This window comes from Protopterus annectens, chromosome 2.part0, assembly GCF_019279795.1.
Source record: "Protopterus annectens isolate FY-2018-M chromosome 2.part0, PAN1.0, whole genome shotgun sequence".
Lineage (NCBI taxonomy): Eukaryota > Metazoa > Chordata > Ceratodontiformes > Protopteridae > Protopterus > Protopterus annectens.
The window spans coordinates 1,756,832,240-1,756,855,617 of NC_056728.1; positions in this window are offsets into that span (position 1 = coordinate 1,756,832,240).

Consider the following 23,378-nt stretch of genomic DNA (forward strand, 5'->3'; position numbering starts at 1 on the left):
TGTCCTCCACAATGTCATGTCCATGTATCAGGACAGTGTGGGATGGTTAAGATGTCGATGTGGACGTATGCTAGCAACATCAGCAGCTGGAGGTCACCGTGGACATTCAGCAAGTCACAGCCACTCCTGTAGTGCCAGAACCAGCCCCAACAATGTTGGGGGGAATGTCCATAGACCGTCCTAGAAGACCACGTGCACATGGCTCTGGCCAGTCCCAGCAGGGACCTGGATCCAGTGGACATATGTCAACCTCTTTGGATAGTACCCAGTCTGGATTAGTACCTGATACTGTCTGTAGCACCCCTGCCAGGCACAGGTTCTGTATCCATGGCCAGAGATCGTGATCTGTAAAGCCTGCAAGGTACAGTCTGTAGCTGTCTCACAAATCCCCATATATGGCAGCCCCATGGTGGAACTGTGTGCATGCAGGCACACACACACACACACACACACACACACACACACACACACACACATAAACCAGAAACCTAGGGCAAACACATTACATCAACATTGGCCCATAACAGTACTCATTGCCCTCACACACACACTCACACACACATGTCAATTGTATGGCTCAGTGTAGGCCTCCGGCAAACCAACAACACACCCTGTGCATATGATGAAACCTGTGCCAGCTCCTGTCCTCTGTAACATTGATGCAGGAACAGACTAACATGGTGCTGATGCACAGGGTGACTTTAATAAAGTATAGCAATGGTTGAATGTGTAGCATGTTGTCAGCAGTAAAGTGTAATGATATCCTTGAAGGTGTAGCTGAGCAGGCATGATGCATTAAAGCTGTAATTAGCAGTGTTGTATTGTTTCCACCAGTGTTTATTCCAATTGTGTTTTGTTTGCCCATGTGCCACTTGGCTGATGTGTATAGTTGTGTCAGCATGTGTTATACAGTGGACAATAAGTGTGGAGTGTGTGCAGCACAGGTCTGCAGGTGTACATTTGTGAACATGGTGGAGGTGCACTGTCTGCATGTACATGCATATTGGACACATGGGTAGGGTGACATGCCCTGTATTGGCCAGTGTTAACACTCCATACTTTCTGTTGGTGGCCAGTATGCATTGTACTACACACATTTTTGAACTTGAGTACTCGTGTGTGTATGACATAGGTTGACACTGTGCTTTGGGTGATGCTGTTGTTGCTATCTGTCATTGGTTTGCATTATTAAGGTTAACACTGTCCCAGCTGCATAATCCTTTATTAATGCACACTGTTCACCTACAGGGTTGCATGGACCGTGCTATCACAAACACAAGAAATTTTCACTTATACAGTAAAAGTGCATTAGTCTCATGGACCCCTTCCATAAACTATATATATATATATATATATATATAATAGAAGGTGTGAAGTTGTACCAAAAGAGTTACATTCCAAGAAGGGATAACCTCTCTGGTCAGTATCATTGGGAAAATACAATCCCTCAATAAACATACAAGGCAAGCTTCAAAATACAAAATGGCAAGGATTCCAAAGACAACACTAAAGCTTTCTTCAGTGTTGTTCATAATCTACAGGGGAAATCTCAGATCGGGTCACAGTTAATATAAATGGTCACAAAGTACACTTATCTGACTGACATTACCAATTCCTTGTCAGACAGTTTGAATGCGGATTTCACCACCCTGTCATTACACAAGGGCCACATTTCCAGACCTGAAGAATGTAAAACCTGATGATTCACAGACACTCTAGTTAAAACATCTCTTTAACAAAGTACACACCACAGTGACAATGGTACTGGACAGTGTCCCTGGCTGTGTCATACACAAGCTGACATATGAAGTCACCACTCACCTAAATGCTCTGTCCAGATGCAGCCTCTATACAGGTTACATATTTGTGGAATGACACACGGTAATGGTGTTCACAGTCCACAAGGGTTGAGCTACAATGTCTTCTTCTTCTTCTCCTTTCAGATTCTCCCATTAGGGGTTGCCACAGTACATCATTTCTTCCTGGCCTCTGCATCTTGCGCTATCACACCATCCACCTGCATGTCTCTCTCATCACAGCCATAAACCTCATCTTAGGCATTCCTCTTTTCCTGTTACCTGGTGGCTTCATCCTTAGCATCTATTTCACAATATACTCTGCATCCCTGCTCAGCACATGTACACGCCAACTTAATCCTGCCTATCTGGCATGGTCTACTAACCTTCAAACCTGGACTGACCCTCTAATATACTTATTCTTAAACCTGTCCACCCTCGTCACACCCAGTGCAAATGTTAACATAAATTGATTAAGGGTAAAACTACAACAGGTACTGGAAACTCTCACCCTATAAGCCAGACCAATGTTATCTGGAAGGCTATGGAGCACAGCATTACGGAACTCATTAACAGAGACATTATGAACCTGCAAACACTGCACCATACCCACTTAGGTTCTCTAAAGGCCAGATCATGACTCCTACACCTAGTAGACTTCAAGCCAGTCAACAAGGCTATAGGTGAGGGAGGGGAGGACAACACAGCCAAGCTATAGCTCACCAGCAATTCATACCCATCCCACATACTGGTATTATACATAACCTCAACAGACTGACCATAAGCGATTGTTAGATGATGGCTTGACAACTGACGTACAGATGTAGGACACACAGTAATCTTTGCAGCCTCCATGTACTATTCTATGCCAGTAACAAGTGGCATTCACCTGCACTCAGTCCTGGGACCACTCCTGTTTGGCATATAGCTTTCTTAGGTACAAGCAAACACAGTAGGGATATGTCTGCCCACGTTTGATAACAATGCATACTGTGGGCTATACTTTATTCTTCAGATGACACACACATCCTCCAAAAGGGTATCATACAGACAGATACCTGGTGTCAAACTCATGCTGTAAAGCTATAAGCCAAAGAAAGCATAGTTATCCACTTTTAGAAAACAAAGTATCCCCACAGTACCACATAGGTAGTAGCCCCCAAAATGTGGAACAGGAACTAATGTATACATAGACCCATGTGTTAAGTCATCTCTCATTTGATAATCACATTACCAGAGGGTTTTGGAAATCCCTCTGTGGAGCACATAAGCAATAAATGGTTTGCATGTAGATCCACAGAGGTTGTTGCACACCTATAATGATTAGTTATCTTTGCCAAACTTTGCAACAGGTTTCAAATATACCTCAAGCATAAACCCTCACTCACACTCTTCAATAGAAACCGTGATGAGTGGATGTGAAACAGAAGACGTAGCCCAGGGATCACTGCAGTGGCTAAGCTTTTCACAAGCATACAGAAGTGACCTAAGGTCTGGAAAGCGCCAGCATGCTCTGGCAAAGATAACACATGCGTTCATGGAGAAAGCAGAGTACCCACCTATGAAATACTTGAGGTCATGGATTTGCCCCACAGCTACCTTACATGTGTAATGCACATAAAGTTGTCATTGTGATATGTCATACACTAGAAAAATAAAAACCCACTCCACATTGGCCAAATGTGTCACACACCTAGATCACAGACACACACAGTCAGCAAGTGCAAGATTCAAATTCTTTCCTAACTACATTATGATATTACAGCAGTATGCATTTACATGATGCGCTATACACATTACTGGGATTTCACCTTTCCACAGGTATATTTGTAGGATGGTGACATCATCAGACTTGACAAAGATGAGTATACCACTTTTAAGGTGTGTGAGTAGTCTCCAAAAAGGTTGCTCCTCCCCAGGGAGACACACACACTCACACTTGGTAAGTGCAGGATTCAAACCCTTGCCTAACTACATTATGATACTACAGCAGTACACATTTACACGACATGCTATACACATTACTGGGATTTTGCTTTTTCACAGGTATATTTGTAGGATGGTGACATCATCAGACTTGACAAAGATGAGTATACCACTTTTAAGGTGTGTGAGTAGTCTCCAAAAAGGTTGCTCCTCCCCAGGGAGACACACACACACTCTTGGAAGTGCAGGATTCAAATCCCTACCTAACTACATTATGATAATGCAGCAGTATGCATTTACGTGACGCACTATATACATTACTGGGATTTTACCTTTCCACGGGTATATTTGTAGGATGGTGACATCATCAGACTTGACAAAGATGAGTATACCACTTTTAAGGTGTGTGAGTAGTCTCCAAAAAGGTTGCTCCTCCCCAGGGAGACACACACATACAGCTGACAAGTGCAGGATTCATACCCTTACCTAACTACATTACGATACTACAGCAGTACACATTTACACAACACGCTATACACATTACTAGGATTTCACCTTTCCACAGGTATATTTGTAGGATGGTGACATCATCAGACTTGACAAAGATGAGTATACCACTTTTAAGGTGTGTGAGTAGTCTCCAAACAGGTTGCTTCTCCCCATGGAGACACACACACAGGCAGTAAGTACAGGATTCAAACCCCTACCTAACTACATTATGATACTACAGCAGTATGCATTTACATGATGTGCTATACACATTACTGGGATTTCACCTTTCCACAGGTATATTTGTAGGATGGTGACATCATACGATTTTGACAAAGATGAGTATACCACTTTTAAAGGGTGTGAGTAGTCTCCAAAAAAGGTTGTTCTCTCCCCAGGGAGACACACACACACACACACACACACACACACACACACACACACACACACACACACACACACACACACACAGTTGGCAAGTGCTGTGTTCCTAATCCAAACTAAGTACATCTTTACACTTCAGCAAGCAATATGGAGTTACAGGGTGCAATACAGACATTACTTGCTGACAGTCTTCACAAAGGTTTTTTTCACATTTGCTAACCTCAGCAGGCTTATCATACCAGGTGTATTGTGAGTGTATTGCATGCATAGGCCATGACCATATCATATATGGGTTGATGCACCACATGCTGGTCCACACAGGGTCAAACCTTGAGTAGCATCTTACCTTCACCTACATGATACTGCAATATAACAGAAAGATGATAAACTTCAACAATTGGCTGAGCTTCTGGTGTCATTCAAAGGGGATCCAGTCTCTGTCTGCCTGTGATGACATGATAGACAAGCCTTGTTGCTTCGCTATAGATGGTTTGCACCTGTCGCCCCTATGCTTTTGAATACTGGCCAAGGCTCTTGCTGTCCCCATATTACCTTTTTTAGGCAAGGCTTAAAGGTTCATAGGTTCATAGGTAGGTACTAGGCTATTGGCCCTGGGGTCTATACAAGCCCAGCCAAAAAGGTACCCAAGATTTTTCTTGAAGAGTGCTAATGAGGAGCTTTGTTTGATATAGATAGGTAGTTTATTCTGGAGTATGTGAAGTCTCTGGGACCGGAATCTATCCCTCCAGCATGTTCTGTTTATTGTAGTGACAAGGTTTAGGTCCCTAGAGCATGTAGGTTCATAGGTAGGTACTAGGCTATCTGCCCAAGGGCATTTATAAGCCTAGCCAGAATGTGTTGGCTTTCACCTTCCTTTTAAATTAGTTTCCTGGGCCTCTGTCTATTAGGGCCATTGAAGTGATCCCAGGGGTAAATTTACAATTTCCCATCCACTCGTCAAAATTCCTCTTGAAGAGAGTTTGCAACTGGGATTCTATTCCAGAGCGAGGGAAGTCTCTGGGACAGGAATCTATCCCTCCAGCATGTCCTGTTTATTGCTTTGCTGTGGTTTAATTCACTGGAGTGTGTGGCTCTAAGAGATTTGTTTTTCTTGAGATGGAGCATGTCCATTAATTCCGGGTTGGACATGACCTTATACATCAGGCATAGATCACTTCTGAGTAGGCAGTTAGCAGCCAAGTAGAGCTGGAGTTTCTTTCGTCAAGCTGCATAGGGCATCTCTTTGAGGCCCATGATCCTCTTGGTGAGGTACTTCTGTGGTCTTACCAGCTGTTGCATGTGCCAATTAAGGTACATACCAAATGGGGCATTGTACTCTATTATGGGCCTAATGAGTGAGGAGTAGAGGGGCACAATGACCTCTCTTGATCTAGAGGTGAACCCTTTAATGATTAGGTGGGCTACATAGAAGGAATATCTAACCACTATGGCAATGTGATTATCAAAGGAGAGGTTACTATCTACCTGGGTCCCCAGGTCCCTAATTACATTTTCCTTAACTAGTGGATTACCACCTATGTGGTAATTCATGGGCACTTTGTTTTTTCCAAAGGGGATGACTATGCATTTTTTGGCATTCAGCTTGAGGCCATGGTTTTGACACTAGATATCTGTCTCTGTAAGACCCTTCTGGAGGATGTCTGTGTCAGCCAGAGAGTCAATTATGGCCCCCAGTTTGCAGTCATCTGCGAACTTGGTCAGCCATAGTCCTCCTGTGCTTGCCTGTACCTCAGAGAAGTATATACTGAACAGGAGGGGTCCCAGGACCGAGACCTGTGTGATGCCACTTGTGACTGGTTTAGAGTCGGACATGGCACCCGCAAATCTGACCATGTGTGTTCTATCCGTGAGCCAGTTGGCCACCCATCTCATGACATAGGGGTTAATGTTCAAGCTGGTAAGCTTGTCTATGATGCCAGAGTGTGGAATGGTGTCGAAGGCCTTAGTCAGGTCCAGATAGGCTGTGTGGACTACCTTCCCTTCATCTATGGCCTTGGTAACTGTTTCAAAGAAATCAAATAGGTTTAGGAGGCAGGATCTGCCTTTAACAAAGCCGAATTGGGTAGGGTCCAGTGTCTGGAGGTTCCCAATGTCTCTGTTTATGAGTTCCATGATAATTCGCTCCATAGCTTTGCAGACCAGGCTGGTCAGGTTTATAGGGCGATAGTTCCCAGGTTCTGTTGTGGCACCACTTTTGTGGAGCAGGATGACTGTTGCAGTACACCATTCTTTGGGTACATAGCCTGTGGTAAGGCTGAGTCTGAACAGTGAATTTAGGTGAGGGTTTAGTTCCTTTTGGAGCTTGTGTAAGGTGCAGCCTGGGACACCATCCAATCCCATTGATGCTGTGTTATTAGCTTTGGAGAGGGCTGTTTTAACCTGCATGTCCATGATGTCTGGGGCTCTGCATTCTTCTGGGATGGACACAGGCCCTTTTGGGGGTGTGGAGGTGAAGTTTGCACTAAACTTGTCCACCAGGATGTTGGCAATGTCAGTTGGTTCAGTGTGTTTTTTGCCATTTTGCAGTAGCTCAAAGCATATCTGAGAGTTGCCACATAAATGTTTGATATAGCTAAAGAAGGCTTTGTGGTTATCTTTAGATTCCTTGGCAATTTTCTTTAGAAACTGGCCTTGGATGATTTTATGAGCTATCATAGTTTCTTCCTAATAATGATCAGTGATGCCTTTCCTTTTTGGAATTTTGCTCTGTCATGTAGTAGTTTCCTCCTTCTGCTGTATAGCTTATTTATGGCCAAGGACCACCAGACTGGTTTCCTCTTTTTGGAGGAGTGAGTCTTGGTTTTACTCAGGATGGCTCGATCCATGCATCCCTGTAGATGCTCACATAATGCACTTGTAAAGGATTATGCAGATTGGATAGCATTATCCTGTAGCAAGGGGGCTTTGAAACTTTCCATTTGGTCTTGAGAAGTGTGAAGTTTGCTTTTGAAAAGTTTTTCACAGTGGTTTCCTTGACTGGTGGTGGGGTCGGGATGTGGATGTCCAGTGTGATTACTTTATGATCTGATCTTACCAGTGAGGGGTTTACCTCTGGTGTGGAACACTGCTCCCCCATGTTGGTGATGATCAGGTTCAGTATGTTGTCACCTCTAGTGGGCATGGTAACCAGCTGTTCCAGGGTGTTTGAGTTTATAAACTCTAGGAAGCATTGGGCAAATGAGTTTGTACTTCAGTAATTCCCCCAGTCAATGTTTGGGTAGTTGAAATCTCCTAATATCATGGTGTTTGGTAGGACCTTTATATTTTCCAGTGTTCTCAGGAATGCTGAGTGAGGGTCCTGAGACAAGGTAGGTGATCTGTAGTAGGCTACAATCTGATAAGCAGCTTTGCCCACTGTTAGTTGCACTTGTATGGTCTCCGAGGCCTCGTGCTGTGCCACTAACCTGGAGGTGTGGGTATCCTTTATGAAAATGGATACACCCCCTCCTTTTGTATTTCGGTCCGGGTTTTGGGGCCGAAGCTCAGAGAGATTGGGATTTCTTTAAGTGGAGCATGTCCAACAGCTCTGTGTTTGACATAGCTTTGTATGTTAGGCAGAGATCACCTCTGAGTAGGCAATATGCGACAGAGTAAAGCTGGAGTGTTTTCAGATGGTCTGTGTAGGGAATGTATTTGAGGCTGCTAATCCTCTTTGTGAGGTATTTCTGTGGGCTTTCCGGTTGTTGTAGATGTCTTGTGAGGTACATACCAAAAGGGACATTGTACTCTATAATGGATCTAATGAGTGATGAGTAGAGGGGAACAATTACCTCTTTATTTCTGCATGAGAAACCTTTTATGATGAGGTGTGCCATGTAGAAAGATTTCCTGACTACTGTGGTGATGTGATTATCAAAGGAGAGTCTACTAACCACCTGTGTCCCAAGGTCTCTTATCACACTTTCAGTGTTAAGTATACTACCACCTATGTTGTAGTTTATGGGTACAGAGTTTTTACCAAAGGGGATGACAATGCACTTTTTGGCATTGAGCTTGAGGCCATGGCTTTGACACCAGGCATCTGTCTCAGTGAGGCCCTTTTGTAGGATGTCCACATCGTTAGTAGTTTCGATTATGACTCCTAGTTAGCAGTCATCTGGGAACTTCATTAGCCAAAGACCTTCTGTGTTAGCCTGTACTTCTGGGAAGTAGATACCAAACAGGACAGGACATAGGACTGAACCCTGTGGTACTCCACTTGTCACTGGTCTGAAGTCGGACTTGCAGTCTGCTACTTTCACAGTGTGGGTTCTGTCAGTGAGCCAGCTGGCAACCCATCTTGTGACATAGGGATTTATACCTAGTTTAGTGAGTTTATCTATAATTCCAGTGTGGGGGATGGTGTTGAAAGCCTTGGCAAGATCTAGATAGGCTGTGGGAACCACCTTACCCTTGTCTACGGCTTTGGTGACTGCTTCGAAGAAGTCTATCAGGTTTAGGAGACATGATCTGCCTTTTACAAACCCGAAATGGTTGTGGTCCAGAGTTTGCAGATTGCCAATGTCTTTGTTTATAAGTACCATTATGATACGTTCCATGGCCTTGCAGACCAGGCTCATCAGGCTAATGGGGCACTAGTTCCCAGGGTCCGTGGTGGCCCCCCTTATGTAGTGGGATAATCATCGCTGTGCACCATTCAGCAGGCACAAAGGCTGAGGTGAGGCTATGATTGAACATGGTACGTAGGTGTGGTGCCATATCATTCTGTAGTTCATATAGAACGCAGCCTGGGATGTTATCTGGTCCCATGGATGCTATGTTCCTGGTTTGGAGAGTGGTTTTTACCTGTGCAGCCATGATGACAGCAACTTTCATTCTTCCGGTATAGAGATGGGCTCTTTCATGGGTGAGAGGGGGGTAAAGTTAGCACTGATCCTATCTGCCAGGATGTTGGCAATATCAGTTGGGTTTGTATATTTAGTGCCATTGTGCTGTAACTCAGAGCAGATCCGAGTGTTGCCATTGTGATTCTTGCCATAGCTATAGAATGCTTTGTGGTTGTCTTTAGAATCAGTGGTGATTTTGTTTTCGTAACTAGCTTTGGAGGATTTTATCAGGGATTGCAGCTTCTTACTGAGGCTGACCAGGGAGCTCCTCCACTCATGGGTTTTACCCTCTTTTGCAACAGTTTCTTCCTTCTGTTGTGCAGTTTGTTTATGGCAGGGGACCAGCAGACTGGCTTCCTTTTCTTGGAAGATAGCGTCTTGGTTCTGTTTGGGATAGCACGATCCATGCACTCATGTAAGTGCTTATAAAGTACAACTGTGTAGGATTCAGTAGTCGTAACTGTATTGTCCATCTGCATGGGTGTCCTGAAGTTCACCACTTCCCTCTTAAGAATCATGAAGTTGTCTTTGGAGATATTTTTTAACATGGTTTCCTTAATGGGGGGTGGGGGCAGAATGAGGATATGTAGGGTAATTAGCTTATGGTCAGATCGGACCAATGAGGCATTGACTTCAGGTGTGGAACACCAGTCACTCAGGACAAACCAAACCCGTAACCAACACAAATAACCACAAAGTGAGCTAAATGCTACTCATTGCCAGAAGTCTCAGCCTCCAGATGCACACACTCGAGGCACTTCTCAGTATGGAGAATATTGATATCTGTGCAGTAACAGAAACCTAGTTCAAGGCTCCAGAGAGCACACCAGCACTACCAGGATACTACTCATTCCATACCTTCCAGCATCAGAACCTGGATCATAGCACATAGGGTGGGGATGTATCCATATTCATCAAGGATACCTACACCTCTCTCTACATCATCTCTACAGGATATGTACCCATAGAATGTTGCACAGTAATGTTCTTCCCACTCCACAGGGGTGGGGCCACAAAAGACCCTTGGCATTCACGCTCTATGAACCTGATGAGTCTGATCTGCAAGGCAATGGAGCCAGTCATAATGGAAGTCAACAATAAAGACATTGGGAGCCTTCACATAGTTGAGCACACCCAGTTTGGCTTTATCAAATTCAGATCACGCCTCCTGAACTGGGTGGATTTCTTTGAGACAGTTACTCAAGCTACAGATGATTGAAATGAGCTCCACACAGCCTACCTATACCTCACTAAGGCCTTTGACACCATTCCCCAGTCAGGTATCATAGATGAACTCACCAACCTGGGCATGAATCCATACATCACAAGATGGATTGCAAACTGACTCACAGATAGATCCCACAAATTAAGAGTTGCTGGCTACAGAGAGTCTGAAGAAGCGATCAGCTGACTTAGATCATGAAAGCACTTACTCTTGTTTAATAAAGTGGTGTGAAACTGCAAGTGAACCGTTTCCTACCTTGACTACTACATCTCAGTTACAACTTTTGGTTTTATAAAGGGCACTACTGTGAAGCTGCAAGTGATTTATTTCCTGACATGGATTATTCCATTTTTATCTTCAGCTGTGGTCTAACCATTGGTCTTTTCATTTTTTTTACAAATATTCTCCAGAAGGGACTCTATGAAACAGATGTGTGGTGTCAGAATCATGGCCTCAAGCTCAATGTGGAAGAATACATAGTAATCCCCTTTGGTGAAAACAAAGTACCCACACACTACCACATAGGTGTTACCCCCTCAAAACTGACAAGGTAACAAGGGATCTGGGGACACAAGTAGATAGTCATCATTCCTTTGACAACCGTGTTGCCAAAGTGATTGGGAATTCCTATGTGACCCACATAATCAACAAAGGGTTTGCATCAGGATCGAAAGAGGTAGTGGTGGCCCTCTACTCTTAAGTCATCAGACCCATCATTGAGTACAATGCACCATTTTGGATGTACTGAACTAAGCATATCCAGCAGCTGTAGAGACCACAGAGGTACCTCACCAAGAGGATTACTGGCCTCAAACAGTTGTGCTATGCAACACAACTGTTAAAACTAAATCTGTTCTCTGTTGCGTACCACCTATTCAGAGGCACACTCTGCCTAACATACAGAGTCATGTCCAACACATAATTGTTGAACATGCTCCATCTATGGATAACAAAACTGAGTCACACTACACACTCCAGGGAAATGAACCTCATCACAATAATGAATACAACATGCTGGTGGGATACAATACCATCCCAGAGACTTGCCTTACTGTGTACATCAGACAGAGGCCCTCGCTGAAACTTTTCAGTAGGAACCTTGATGAGTGGATGGGAAACAGACAATTCACACCAGGCATCACATCAGCGGTCCCACTAGAAAGGGGCTTAGGGTACTAAATATTAGAACTAGGGCTTAGGAGACTACCCAATGGGGTGGTGAAAGCTGCACAACTTGCCTAGGCTAATATATGCCTTCATGAAGATAGTCTACTACATACCTATGAACCTATGTGACAGGTACATGTCTACAAATAGTAGATGTGTACGTCACTGTACAGTCATGTTGTACAGCAGGCACATGGACCACATACACTGTAATGCTTACAGATACTGGTGGCTGTTATGTACAGTGGGTGAGATGTGCACCTCATGTCTTTTGTGCCATTGGGATGTGTGCTGGGTGGGACAGTCCTGGATGGCTCCCTGTCATGGTCACCCTCTTACACACATCTCTGCCCATCCATCTTTGGCTTATTATACTGTGTTGTCCCTACATATATATATATATATATATATATAGTGTCAGTTAGGGACTCAGCTTAATGTAGGTTGGGAGCCTGTTCCAAAGCAAGGGAAGTCTGTGAGTTAGTAATATATCCCTTCAACATGTTCTATTTATTGTTGTGATGATGATATCCCTAGAGCATGTGGCACAGTGAGCTTGGGTTTACTTCAGATAGTGCATGTACATCAGTTCTGCATTGGACATGGACCTGTCTGTTGGGCAGAGATCGCCTGAGTAGACAGTATGCAACAGAGTACAGATTGAGTTAAATTTAGTCTTGTTGCATGGGGCAACTGTTTGAGGCCAGTAATCCTCTTGTTGAAGTACTTCAGTGGTCTTTCCAGCTGCTGAAGGTGCCTAGTCAGATTCATCGCAATTGTGCCGTGATACTCTCTGATGTGTCTGATAAGTAGAGGGAACCTCCTCCTCCTTTGACCTACATGCAAAGACCTTGACAATTTGTGGGAACACATAGCATGATTTTCTAGCCACTTTGTGAATGTGTTTCTGGAAGTAGAGATGACTATCCACATGTGTCCATAGATCCCTTATTATTACCTCCATATTTAGGGTGTTGGCACCTATGTGGTATTTGTATGACTGTAGCTCGAGGCTATAATTTTTACACCACATCTGTCTGACTGAGACCCTTTTTAAGGATGTCTCTGTTGTCCCAAGCATCGATTATGACAACCTTTTTGCAGTCATCCACAAACTTTGCTAAACATAGCCCTCATGTCTTCTTCTTTCGGCTTTTCCTGGTTAGGGGTCGCTACAGCGGATCACCTGTCCACTCATGATTGGCAGTGGAGTTTTTACAGTGTCGAGTTGCCAGCCCGGCGCCCAACCTTCCACAGAAGGCACACACATGCACACACTAACACCTAGGGCCAGTTTAGAGTGCCCAATCCATCTACAGCATGTCTTTGGGATGTGGGAGGAAACCGGAGCACCCGGAGAAAACCCACAGGACCACAGGGAGGACATGCAGACTCCACACAGAAGGCACCCCAACCGAGAATTGAACCGGAGAACCTCTTGCTGTGAAGTGACAATGCTAACCGCTGCACCACCATAGCCCTCGTGTGTTTGACTGTATTTCTGAAAAGTATACACCAGACAGGAAGGGTCCCAGGACTGAGCCATGGGGGACAGCAGTTGTTACCAGCTTGAACAGGAGACCACAATTCTTACCTTGTGGGATCTATCTGTGCCCCAGTTGGCAATCCATCAGATGACATATGTGTTTATGAACAGGTTGTTGATTTTGTGGATTCGACATGTGTGTGGGATGTTGGAAAAGGGCTTTTCAAGGTCTATGTAGGCCGTGTGGCACTCATTTCATTGATGTATGTCCTGGGTGACTGCCTTGAAAACTGTCTAGCAGGTTTAGTAACCATGATCTGCCCCTGACCAAACCACAATGGGTAGGGTTCGGTGTTTGTAGGCTCCCAATAGCTCTGTTTATGAGTTCCATAATGATGGACTCCATGGCCTTACAGATCAGGCTTATTAGGCTTATAAGGCTATAGTTCCCATGGTCTGTTGTGCACTGACACTTGTGGAGTGTGCCAAACGTTGCTGTAACCCATTCACCAGTTTCATATCCTGTACAGAGGGTGAGTCTCAACAGACTGTTCAGGTGCAGGGTCTATTTGTTTTGGAGTTCACATATGACACAGCCAGGGAAACCATGTCATCCCATAGATGCCGTGTTTCTAGGATTGGATAGAGCTGTTTAACCATTGTATATGTGATTTTTGGGTTTTCACAATCTTCAGGTATGGTAATGGGCCCTTTTGTCAGTGAGAGGGGGGTAAATATGTATGAACCTGTCTGACAAGATGTTGGCAATGTCAGTCATGTACATGTATTCATTTACACTTTGCACTGACTCAGAACATATATGAGTTTACACTGATATTTATGACATAGCGAAAGAAAGCTTCATGGTTCTCTATGGAGTCTTTGTCAATATTTTTGGCAGAACATGGCTTGGATAATATTAGGAGTACTCATTGTTTCTTGATGATACTGATCGGAGATTTATTGATCTTCTTTGCATTTTCACTTTCATTGAACAACTTAAGTACTTGTAGTACATAGTTTGATTATGACAGGGGTCCAATATATTATATGGGTCTGTTTTCATATCACTGTGTGTGCAAGGCAGGATTGGTGAATAGTGACAAGTGTCTGGAGTAAGAACTGCAAATGCCAGATATGTGTGGCCTACTGCTGTACTCAGACATGGCCTAAGTGTGTGAGCATGCCCAGTATGACCTTTCAGTATGTTGTTGACTGACATTTGCTTCGTTTGTTTAAGTGTGTGAGCATGCCCAGTATGACCTTTCAGTATGTTGTTGACTGACATTTGCTTCAAGTGTGTGAGCATGCCCAGTATGACCTTTCAGTATGTTGCTGACTGAAATTTGCTAAATTTGTTTGTGTGTGAGCATGCCCACTATGTGCATATATAATATATGTGTGTGAAAAATCAAGTTGGTTTTTACCTCAGGGCTCACCTTTGTGTTGTACATCGACAGGAAGCACGCTGTGCCTGCAGGGCTTCCATGAGTCAATTTGCATAGACTTATCAATATTTCTACATACAGGGGGGACAGCTATTATTTGTACATTTCTACCCGGGGAGGGCACACCTGATTGTTACTGTGGGTGTACATAGGATGAGGGGTACACCTGACACTTATACACGTTTGCTAGGCCTGCACTGCTATGTCAGGTACTCCATTTCAGTCTGTACTGTTGCCTATCATACTGGCTTGAGGCATACCACTGTACTACAGACCTTAGCTTCCAATTACACGCATATTAGTTTGTGACTTCATAGCCTACCCAACCCACATCACACTGCCTGGCCTGCTGTTATCTGCCTGCATAGGCCTGGGGGGGGGGTTACTCATATGCCTCTTCAGAGGGCAGGATACAGCATTTGTTTGTGTTTGTCTACAATTGTCCTGCTGGCTGTGACTGTTAGGTATGTGACACCCCCAACTGGTATGTGTGAGTGACTTAAGTTGTGTCTGTGCCAGTAAAATGCTGTCATGGCTTACTGGTTCAGTACTGTGACTATAGTACACAGTATCCTGAGTTTGAGCCCTGTCACTGCTTTTCATTTTCCTGCTGGGCAGACCTGACTGGTTAAGGAACAGTAAAGCAGGTGTGAGCGTGTTTACCCAACTTTGCTCGACTTTGCCCAACATTGCCCGACATTGCACTGGTTAGCGCGGTGCGCAGCTACGTGCAATTGTATTTAAATATGACAATACTGGTAAAATTTGCTTAGCAGTGCTTTATATTGCTTAGAATAGGGACTCATGCCTCAGGTGTTGCTGCAGGGCTGCCTATGTCGGATGCACATATTACACATCATATACATGTTTGAAAACAGGCAGTGTCAAGTTAGGCATACCTTTTACTTTATGTACGAGTCAGAGAGAGATGTCATTTCCAGGGTTCCTACTGAGTCAGTGTATGTGCTATGTGTTGCCTCTTTGCCAAGGCCAGGGCATACTGGGCATGCCTCCTTCTGCCTACTGGGGCAGGCTCAGGTTGTTCCTCCTCTGAGTCACGTTGTGCCTGTGCAGGCCTTGGCAATGGTGGGGGGCTGTTTGGCCCTGCCCCATGTTGTTCCTGCTGCAGCTGTTTCCACAGGATCATATTGTGTAACATGACACATACCATGACAATTTGGGTACATGTAGTTGGTGAGTACTGCAAGGCTCCACCAGATGTGTCTAGGCAAAGGAACCGTGACTTGAGCATCCCAAACACACGCTCAATTATGCTTCTTATTTGTGTGTGTGCCTCATTATGGAGTTCTTGTTCGGGTGTGTGTGCATTTCTGATGGGTGTCATCAGCCATGGCTCCAGTGCATATCCAGCATCCCCCACTAGGTGACCATCAGGGATGTCCCCACTGGCAAATCTCTGGTACAGCTGGATCAGATGCCAGATGTGGGAATCGTGATAACTTCCAGGGCAGCCAGCACACACATTCATTATTATGCCCTGAGCATTGCATACGACCTGGCAGTTGATGGAGGGGAAGCCGTTGCGGTTAATGTAGACCCTATCCTGCTCACCGGGTGATGCTTTGATGTGTATGTGCCTGCAGTCTATTCCACCCACTACCTCAGGGTATTCTGCTATTTGGTGGAAAAGATGCATATTGCTGGCCAATGCCTCAAGGGAATTGGGGAAATATACGTGCTCACCGACATGTGCTGACATGGCATCCAGGAACTGGTGCAGTACCCTGGATGCTGATGCCTGTGAAATCCCCATCATATCACCAGTTGGTCTCTGGAAGGTACCTGTAGCTAATATTCCTAGGCCAACACATACGTTGGTATCCATTGGGATGGGTTCCCCTCTGTTGGTTCTTTGTGTGAGGCGTGGTTGGCACAGCTCAACAGTTTGCTGTAGGAGATCTCTGTCCACCCTATAGTGCTCCACTATCTCCAGCTCATGTAGCCCCTGGTAGGTTATCCTGGGTCTGTACACTCTTCTCCATCTCCTCACTGTAGGTTGCTCAGCAGCATTCACAGCATCACTACCCTCAGCACCTTGCACATGTTGGTTTATGATGGCAAGAGCAGCCCCTAACATTTTGTCTGACTTTAAAGTTTTTAAGCTTTCCCTCTTTGTATACTACAGTGTTGCAGAGTTCTTTGGAAAAAACAGGGAAGAATGCTGTTTGCAGAGTTTAAAGTGCTGGGCTGGGCTGAGCTATTCTGCTACCTGTGTAAATGGCTGATTCTGATATATTTCACCTGGCAGGTCTGCTAGTTCTCCTTGGTTAACTTCCTACTACTTCTTTTCCTTCCTTTTCCCTTTCTGTTTCTGCCCAGGGCAGCGCTGCGCAAACGAGCACACACGCGCGCACATGCTTGCACATGCTGTGTGCACGTTTGCAAGAAATTTCAGATATATTCATGGCGTACACCTTTGGTTTCTGGTTTTCAAAAAGGACAACTGTAGACACGCCTCTTTCAATCCTGAGCAACGCAGGGCAAACACAAGACACTGTGCTCCAATAAGCTTACAGCCTTTCTGACACACACCCTCATGATGTTACCTGTATTCTACTCTACTACTCACCTACTCCTACACTTACACTCTTGGGACATGGCTCACATGCTGGGGAAAATTGGGATTCACTATCCTTATACTCATTTGCATAGGATTGCCTACTAATGCATGGTTACATCTCTCACACTGAGCTTCCCACCCTTAGCAACCACTACTCAGTGGCCATGTTGCCTTCAGCCTGCCATTCACCTGCATGGCAGGATAAGCTTTTTAGTGAAAATGGCTATTTGTGGCTAATTTTAAATTATTTTCTTGTTTTTTAAAGCACCGCACATTTGCGCAGTACATCAGAGATCAGGGAAAAAGTTAGATTTTAATAATTTTAAACATTTATAAATGCCAATGGCCTTATATTTGGTCATTGGCATGCTTCCTCAACTGTATGCATCCTTTATTTGGAGCTGTCGTAGCTCTGTTTAGCTATTTGCAGAACGGTACTCCGTCACCAACGGAGTACATTTCTGCAGATGACACTAATTTTCCACAAACAGGTTAGTGTTTCCTGGATTGCAAATTTACCTCATTTGCATAGCTTTCAGCAGCAAATGAGGTAATTTGTATACCATGACACTGTCCGTGCAAGAGTAGCTTAGAAGCTCTTGTGCACGTCCCTGCTGGCTGTACCTGGATCGCATGGCAGACATATTGCCTCCGTGAGCTCCTACACTCTTCTTGCACTCTGTGCAAGCTTTCGTAAATCCGGCCCATAGTGTAATAATAGTTATGATACAGCAGACACACTTAGAAAGAACTGAACATGTGAATTTGATAAAGAAAGGTTTTTCAGGATGGTTATTCAACAGAATACCTGGGGCAAAGGAAAAGAGGAGCACTTATATTAATTGCAAGAGGAGTCTCAATAGTGATAGAAAAGGATAAAAAAGATAACGATGGCAGATTTGTAGTGTTAAGGGGAAAATGACAAGGGAGGAGGATTGCAATGGCATGTATTTATATTCCACCTAAAACTGCTATAATGGAGCTTAAGAATATTCTGGGAGAAATAATCAGTTTTCAGCAAGGAATATTACTTATAGGTGGGGACTGGAATTTGATTTGCAGCAGTGAAAATGTGTTTGGGGGCAGAGAAGGGAAAGTGTAACAAAGGAGAGTAGATTATGAAGAAATTTATGAAAATATTTGGCATGGAAGATGTGAATTCAGTAATAGGAGTTTGGAGTGAGTTTACGTACTATTTCCCAAGGTATAAAAGCTGGGCTAGGCTAGACACTTTACATTTCACAGAAACCTGTGCATTTAATTGAAGGTCTTGATAAGCATCCAATAACTATTTCAGATCATGTGACAATAATAACTAAAATAAAAACACAGGGTAATAAAATACAAATGAGACACTGGTGGTTTCCCACCTATCTGTTGAAAAGAGAGAAATTTAAGAAATGGGTAGTGGAGATTATTCAGGAGCTATTCGAGAAGATAGAAATTACTTCTGAAAATATAGCTAGGGAGTGAGATAAAATTAAGTGGAGTTTAAAAATAGGGTGGAAATAAGAGAAAGGGAGCTATGGTTAAGAAGTACCAAGAATTATTTAGAGGGACTGACAAATGTTAAAGTATTCCAGAATAGAGGGAATCTCACAGAGCAAGAAGAGACTCAACTGCAGAATGCTAAGCAGAAAATAAGGGATTACCTCAATAAAATATACATGAGTTTAAAAAGATTGCTGTTGAGCAACTGTTTTTTGGTAATAACACTAGAGCACAAAAACTTTTAGCACAACAACTCAGGCAACAGAAAGTAGAAAGGGCTGTCGCCAATCATAGGGAGCCTATAACAAGGAAGTTAACAGGATATCCTCTAGAGGTATTAGAAATATTTTGGAAATTCTGTGAAAGTCTGTATAAAGCAGAGAAATATGGAAATCAAGAAAAGATACAAATGGAAATGCTTATGGAAGAATTAAATATGCCAAGGTTAGAGGCAGATGAGGCTCAATTACTAACAGTTAGGATAGGAGGAGATGAGATAAAAATTGTGATGTATAACCAATCTACAGAAAGGTCCCCAGGAATAGACAGTATTCCTGTGGAAGTTTGGAAGCTAGGAGGGAAAAAAACTGATAAAGATCTGGAAGGATTTGTGTAACAGTATTTTAAGAGGAGGAGAAGTACCAACATCCTGGAAGAAAGCAGTGGTAACTGTGCTACCTAAAGAGGGTACAGATTCACTTTGTATAGGCCTATTTCAATATTAAACCATGATTATAAAGTGTTCATGTCTATAATTGCTAAAAGAATGCCAAAATTGATGCCATAATTGCTAGATATGGATCGGTGTGGTTTTGTGGAGGGTAGGCCAACATTTGACACCATTAACGGAACACTGATGATTCAAACGGAAGCAGAATGTAATGAAATACCATTGGTGTTGGTGAGTCTTGATGCAGAGAAAGCATTTGACAGAGTAAGTTGGGACTTTATGAGCAGGGCAATGGAAGCATTTACATTTCCTGAAAAAAAAAATAGTGGGTGGGGACCTCTCTGATAATTTCTGCTTGTGCGGAGGAACCAAGCAGAGGTATCCTCCTTCCCCTTTATTTGCATTATATTTAAAACCATTGGCAAAGAAAATAAGGGACTCAGAAATTCAAGGATATCATTTGTGTGGTAGTCAAGAAAAGCTTTATATTTTATATCTGACAAACCCACAAAGAGACATTACAGTGAAGTGGAACATTTTGAGACAGTTTCAAATCTTTTTGTTATACAAAATTAATGAAGTTAAAACAAGGACAATAAATGGTAAATTATGTTCCTATATATGAATTGGTTCAGCAAGATCCATATTTATGGGGACATGATAAAATGAAGTATTTAGGAGTATGGATTAAAAATTATTCTGGTGTGGCAGCTAAGGATATGTGGAAAGAGACTAAACAAATAATACAAAAACTGAGAAAATGGAAGTTTTGTTATATGGATGTGGATAGTAAGATACAAACAGTTAAAATGTTTTTAGTCCCTTTATTCTTATACACAGGGCAGGCATATTTTTATCAACCAGAGGAGAAGTTGTGAATAGCAATTAATAAAGAGCTGGAGGATTTTATATGGGAGGGGAAGACAGCAAGAGTCAAGCGGGATAAACTGATTCTTCCAGTAGAAAAGGGGTTACCCGATTTGAAGGGATATTTCAGAGCTACACAGTAGGCTCCTATACATAGCACAAGCAGGAAAGTATAATTCAAAGTGGAAAGGGATGATGGTGAAACGGGGGGGGGGATCTCAAGAAACAAGGAGAGACTGTGATTTTGGATGCAGGCTTTTAAGGAGCATAACAATAGTCATACAGAATATCATATTTGTAAAGTAGTAGAAAGTATACTAAGAACTAAGCCAACATGGGACTAAAGAAAGGAGATTCTGCTGATAGGGATGACTGCAATTAGGGATACAGATGACAGGCAAGAGAGGGGCTGGAATTTATTGGAGAAAACTGGCAAAGGAACCAAGATACTGGGAGCAAATAACTAGAGAGGGAAAGATGACAGAATGGGAAGATGCCAAGAATTTATTTGGAATGCAGGTTAGAGATTACCTTCCCTATCAAGGACTGATATCAGAGTATAGGCAAACAGCAGGAAACAGGGGGGATCCTAAATGAAAGGCCAGCACTGTTAGAGTTCTTAGTAGAATCTAGAACTAAGGCTGCCATTAAAAAAGGAATAATCAGTAGAGCATATAAAATATTGCATGATAACTATAAGAATCAATCAGTGGAGGTTAGAAAGGATTGAACAGAGAGACTGGATAAGTAATTCAGAAAGAAACAATGGGAGGATATATGTATGCCTCCCAAATATGCAACAAAATCTAGAAGATTTAGGATTTTTGCTTGGAAATGTTTACATACCTATTTTTATACTCCAAGTAGACTCCAGAGAGTTTTTCCTCATGTAGACAGCAAATGTTGGTGGTGTGATGGGGAAGAAAGAGGTAATTGGGAACATATTTTTCTAGGAGTGTGGTGAGCTGGCAGACTTTAAGGATTCTCTGGGGGATGCACTGTTGGAGATGCTGGGTGGGTGGATTGGTGTAACGAGGAAGATTATTTTTCTGAGCTATGATTCAGAATCAGAATTGCCTAGACATGGTAAGGCCTTGCTGTGTCTAAATATGGTGGCTGCCAAAAAAGCAGTTACTAGAAAATGGAAATCAAAATCTAAACCAACTATATTAGAAGTAGTGAATATAGTAACACAGATAAAACAACTGGAATTGAGATTTTTTGAAAAGGGTAGGAATAAACTACATAGGAAAAATGGGAACTGTGGGAACAATACATACAGTGGAGGAATGAGGTTTAAAAGAAGGCAGGACTTAAATGAGCTATGTAATGTTTGACTGAAAATGACTGGGTAGATTATAAGAGATGTATAATGTTTTTAACTGGGAGAGTGTCAATATGGTTTGTGATGTAAAATGCTTGCAACTAGGATTGTGTCGGTGTGGTTTCTTTTCATTTATATAATAAAGATGTTTCTTGTTTAAAAAAAAAAGGGTCAGGAAGTAGGTTATATGATAAATAGCGATATATGTGAAGCATGTTTGTTAATTTTAAATTGTTAATACAGTTTGATTACTTTGTATGAATATAAATTTGTCTATGTCACAAGTGATAATTCAATAAAGGTGCTTAAAAATAATGTTATTGTTGAAAAAGAATGATAAGAAGACATAGGAAATGTGGAAGTCAGTGGCACTAGAAAATGTGGATTATATCATAATGTAAGCAATTTATAGAAATCATTTAGAAAATTTTGTAAAGAAGTAATAGAGGATGGCCTGTTTGTTATAAAAGGGAAATATCTCTCTCTCACCCACAAGTTAGTAAACCATCCTCTTAAAGTCCGATCCCTTCAAACCCTTCTCCAGCCCTACTGCTCCATTAGACTACTACGCTCCATCAGCAAAAATCTACTTCTAGTGACCAAACCCAAGTACTCAGCAGGAGAAACACTATTCTTCTGCATCATAGCCAGATTATGGGGCAATGTCCTCCCCTCTATAACCACACTGCCTTCTTGCAATCACTTCAAGACTGCACTAAAAACTCACTTAAAAAGTCTCTGGTTATGCCCATGCACCAATCCTGACTAGTAACCACCATTTTTACCCCCCTTTCTCTCCCCTCCCCTAGCCACCCTACCTCACACCTTCTGATCATTGCATTCCTTCCTCTGCAGGCTCTGTCTCACCCTTTACCCTCCCCTTCCCTCCTCACTCAATCTCTCAGACCTGTTATAACATGCTTAACTACCTCACTTCATCTCAACTCCAAATACATATCTAACTGACTTACACCTAGCTCCCTCTCACTACCACGTATACTACTCACTCATTCTCCTCTCTTACGCCTCTGTCTTCCCCTTCCATCCCATTAGCCCTTCTAGCTTGTTCCACCTTCATCTGGAGCATCTGCTTTATATCTGTTTGAATTTAGTGCAATATTTGTGTATAGGATTTAGATATATAGGTTCACAGGTGTGTACTAGGCTAATGACCCTGGAGCTTTTACAAGCCTAGTCCATTATTATCCTGGCATTGTGCCATTCGACCTTAGTTCCCAGTGCCTCTGTCGAGTAGAGCCACTGGAGTGATCCCCGGGGTGAATTTTCTATTTCCCATCCACTCATCAAGATTTCTCTTGAAGAGGGCCAGTGAGGTGCTTTGTCTGACATGTATGGGAAGTCTATTCCATAGCATGGGCGTTACTGGATTATGAACCTGTCCCTCCAGCACGTTCTGTTGATTGTGGTAATGAAGTTGAGGTCTCTGGAATGTGTGGTGCGGAGGGATTGGGATTTCTTTAAATGTAGCATTTCTAACAGAGCTGGGTCAGACATGGCTTTGTAAGTCAAGCAGAGATCGCCTCTAAGTACGTGATATGAGACAGAGAATAGTTAAAGTATTTTGAGTCTGTCCATATAGGACAAGTGTTTAAGGCATAGAATCCTCTTTTTGAGGTACTTTTGTGGCCTCCCCAGTTGTTCCAGGTGTCTAGTGAG